Here is a 5,000-nt window from a genome sequence, read left to right as displayed (position 1 = left end):
TCTGCTGTACTAAGACACCCTGTTGAGGATGAGAGAGAGCACTGCTGCATTTTATGGCATACATACAGTATGTTTTGCATCAGCAAATCGCTGACACACAACATGTCTATCAACTAGTGGAAATAAAAGGGGTATTAGCAATGTTTCACCCACTCTTCCACATGACAGTCATTAATTCATTATTTATTTATTCATTGCGGCATCTTGCCTCAATTTTGGACTGTTCATAAAAGGGAAAATTGATACATCCATATATGTCTGTATATTATTGGCTGTTTTAGTTTAGTAGTGAAGGACCTTCCCCAACCACCCCTGTAACAAAGAGTCTGGCATCCTCCTTCTAACAACTTTAAATCCTGACTTTCTCTTAGTTCCAACTAATGAGGCAACAGAACGAAACCGCTACCGGCACCAGTGGACGACTGAAGACCGCCAGCGCTACATCCAGGAGAGGATGGAGAGGGTGGAGATGGTCGTCTCCTTCATCACAGCATTGGGGGTGGGAATGTGTTTCCATGGATTCCAGGGCATTGTGTCAGGTTCAGTGACTGGCTTTGGCATCTGGTTCTTCAATGGTCTCTTTAGACACTGGTATGGACGATAACTAATCTTGGGTATGTGTATGTATAGACCCTTGGAATGTATTTTCATTTCATTTAGCTTTTACTTACACTGTAAAAAATGCCTGTTGAAATTACGGCAAAAAACTGTCAAATTGCAACAGTCAGTGACCGTAAAATGTAAAACAGTTTGTCTCTGTACTAAATACGGCAAGCTACTATTAAGTCAAAAAGCACTACATGACTTTATTTTTGACAGGTGTCATATGTAGAAAATACTGGACTGTTCTCTGTAAACGAAAAAATATTGGAAAATACCGTTAAGTGAAGATGAATAGTCAAGAAACGATACATAACTTTATTTTTCACTGGTGTCTTATGTAGAAAATACTTAACTGTTCACTGAAAAGGAAATATTTGAAAATACTATTAAGTGAAGATGAAGTAGTCAAGAAACGGTACATGACTTTATTTTTCACTGGTGTCATATGTACACAGCAAATTTGTCAGAGTTAGATTGATCAGACTGGTTAGACTGGTGTTCAGCCAAAATCTAAACACCAAGAGTTGCAGCAAGACTACACAGTGTTATTTGACTCCTCTGGATCGGAGTTGTTGAGCTAAGAGAGCTAGAGAGTTAATGTTTAATTCCCCAGAGAGTTATGAAAACCATGCCTCCTCAAATGTCAAATGTTTTGGCAACATGAGCAGCCATTTTTGTTGAGTCCCCTATAAGTGAACCAAACTCAATCCTCTGTAAGTGAACCAAATTGTGAACCAACAGACAAAGAACTCTGTTCTGCTTTTCTTCACATTGTGTATACTACACAAAATAGGTGCTCTTTCTGGTCGTGTTAGGCTTTTTAAGTCCTCTTTTTGTCCAATAGATCTCTTGTGATTGCACTTGTTCCAGGTGCAACTTGTCAAACCACTGATAGGCTGGTTGTAACAGGCAGAGTTTGATGTCAACATGCTATTTGATTAGTAGCCATCAATTAACTTAGATTACAACCCTCTGCATGTGTTCAATTTCATCCTGCGCAAAATTTCCCTTATTGGACTTGGAGGCTTTGCCATCAGAGTTTTCGAGTGAGAGGCAAATTGACAAAGTAAACCTCTCTAAAACTCAGAATATCCTTATTTACATTCCTCCTACCCAACAGAAAGCAATGGAGGTTATAATGAATTAAATATTAATTACTCCACAGAAAACAGATTGCCTGTCTGCTTGGCTCCAGGTGCCTCCACGTTGTAGATTTGACAACAGTGAAGCTGGCAACTGAATAAACTGTGCAACAGTTAAGGACATTTTGCAATAATTCACTGTAACTTATATATTTCTCCGGTAACAGCCTACAGTTTAGCCTCATTTAATGTGTAAAATATACCTAAAGGCTAGCATAATTTGAAAAACTCTACCTGGGACAGTAATCCCTTGATTCAGTCTCTTAGAAGTATACTAGTCTATTTGAAACTGTCATTCTACTTCATCCAAATCAATCTGTCAATCAATTCCTGACCTCACCTGAGTGCTAAGGGCTGTCATGCAATGATTAACTTACTGCCTGCACCTGCGAAATGCCTCATCACTCGGGTCACATGGTTCACTTGAACATGTATTTAAACCGGGACTGTTGCATTGTACTGCTCACTGGTTGGCAGCTAGCTAGCTAGCTGGCTGACTGGCTGTAAGGCCAGCCGGCCGGCCGGCCGACCTGCCTGCCCTCACCTGGCCGGCCCGGCTAGCAGGTCACGTTATAAGGGTGGCTGTATGGCTGGCTAACTAGCTTGTTTGTTAGCGTGCTTGCCCCGCTAGCTGTGGCCTTCATTTTACTCAAGGTTATTTTCAGGCCTTTTTCAAAAAAGGAATGCATTTTCATACCCTTCAGTGAGTAGAATCAGTCCAATCAGTTGTCTGATTGTAACTCTATAGGACTCACCTATTATGGGAATTCCACTTAAATGCAACACATATAAACTTTGAATCCTACGCCTGAGCAACACAATTGTGCTGCTGGTTTAGCAATAAATTCTGTGGAATGAATAGAGATTCACCTTAAAAACAAATGCTTTATACTGTAAATTGAACAGTCATACCGTCAAGGCATAAATAATTTCTGTTGTTTTAACAGAAATTGACTGTAAAATAGGCAAATGAATGCTGTGGAATGGTTAGTATTTCACTTAAAAAACAACAGGGTTGCATTGTTAATTATACAGCTGTATACCAAGAGCCTACATGAGTGTCACTGTTATTTAAACAGTAACTCCCCTTTATTGTAACATCTTGAAAATGTTGATTCTACAAGTCTTAATTTACCTTACTGTAAATCCATATACAAGATCTCTGTGTTTTATACGGTGAAAAAATGGCAACCACAGCTGCCAGTTTTTCACCGTAATTTTGACAAGAATTTTTTTACAGTGTAGCCTGTATTGTCCATTGAGACTAAGTGTTTGTGTGCTTCTGCCAGGGAGTACTGGTCAGAATAATAATGACTGGTATTGGATATGCATTTGAAGAATGAAAGTCTGTGAATTTAGTTGATAATTTTAGCAGTGGTGTGGAGAGTGGATGGGTCTGTCCCTGACAAGCAAGGAAAATGTAATTCTATCCTACACTCTAAGAAAATTTCCCTGCAAAATAACGGCAGTTACTGGCAATTATATTTACCTGTAATTCTACTGTTATTTCACACCAAAAATCAAATACAGCTCATTGCTGTTTAATGTATCACAGTATATAACATTTTTTCAGCAGCAATTGAACTGTTAAATAACAGTACTCTACAGAAAAATAACAGTACATTTCAGTTAAAAAGTTGAATTGTACTGTGTGATGACAGGCAAATACTAGTTGTATTCATGAATATGGCCATGGCAACTTCCCACCCCACCCATCATTCTCCATAACTGTGGTACCCTGGCCATGTTACCACACCACCCTCCCATCGTTCACCATGACTGGAGTGCCTTGATCATGATACTATGGCGCTATGCTGTATTGAGAAAATGGTTTGCGCTGGTCCTTTGAAAGTGTGGGCATGAATAAAATTTCAGAGTACGCAGTGCTATGTTACAATGATAGTGTGCAAGGTGGGCTTTTTACTGTAGGCCTATCTCTTGATGAGCCAATGATGAATATAGCATTGGTCAGTCTTTAAAAAAATATTTTACACCAAGTAGCACAGCAAACAAGCAGCACTACAAGCTAGCTCTCAAAGCAATGCCTAATTTGCAGCAGGCACATTATATGCAACAATGCCACATACAGCAAGCTTTCACAAAGAGGAAAGTGTGCAAGCATGTAAGCAAGCTTGTAGGCAAGCTTGTAGGCAAACAAGTGCTATGCTGTGCCATGCAGGCCAGCCAGCAGGCAGGCAAGCAACTGAAGTGTTGATAGTCCAGATTTATATACAGGTGCAAGAGTACCATGTGACCAGAGTCATCAGGCCCTTGGCAGGTGACGCCCGTAATTGAATAATGGCATAACAGCCCTACTCAGGTGAGGCCAGGCTTTGATTAGCAGATTGGTTTAGATGGGGCTGCTTTTTGCAAGAGTGTTACAAGTTCTTAAAATGTTTCAGCCATTCACACTTTCATCACTATCAAAATGCATGTGCTACTCACACTTTGCTGCATCAAGCACTTTTTAAGTATTGTAGTTTCCTTATAAATTGTTTCATCATGCTTGATAGTATCAGATAATCTTTAACCAGTCAGAATGACTTCAGTTCTTCAGGTGGTATTGAAGTTTGATGGTGATCACGGACAAGTGGAGGATGAATGGGTTTCAATGGTGCTGCCTAAAATAACTTGTTATTTTCTAGAGATGCACCGGATCCGGTTCCGGTTCCGGATCCGTCAGGATAATAGTTTTTCACAGGGTCCGGGTCCGGCAGGATCTTAAGCAGTGGATCCGGTATCCGGCATGTTACCTAAAAATCAGGGTCTGGTGCATGTCTAGCCTAGGCTTTTCAGTCTTTCACAACCCCAATCACTGCATGGAGTGAAATCCCTTTGGAAGCGGCTATTGCAGGCAGTGTGGCAATAAGCCAATGAGTCTAAAAAATAGTTTTCGCCAACGTAATAAAAAGGGCCCACGTGTGCGAGTAGACTATATGTTTCAACCCTTTTGTAGGATCCGGTATCCGGTTCCGGATCCAGCAGGATCTTATTCAGTGGATCTGGTATCCGGCAGGATCCTAAAAATCAGGATCCGATGCATCTCTAGTTTTTTCCACAACGGCGAATACTGCTATTGTGCAGTACTTACTGTTTATGCTCAATATGTGACTCAAAGTAATATTTTCACAGTAGTTGTCTGTTTTTTCGAAAAACAGTAGAATGCTGTTGCAGAATTGCCGTAAATAAACAGCTATTTGTTATAGTGTAATTCTGAGCTAGGCCTGTCTCGTTGTAGTGAATACCATTTAGAAA

The sequence above is a fragment of the Engraulis encrasicolus genome, unplaced genomic scaffold (assembly GCF_034702125.1).
Source record: "Engraulis encrasicolus isolate BLACKSEA-1 unplaced genomic scaffold, IST_EnEncr_1.0 scaffold_378_np1212, whole genome shotgun sequence".
NCBI classification, from domain to species: domain Eukaryota; kingdom Metazoa; phylum Chordata; class Actinopteri; order Clupeiformes; family Engraulidae; genus Engraulis; species Engraulis encrasicolus.
Note: the sequence above shows the minus strand (reverse complement) of the source record.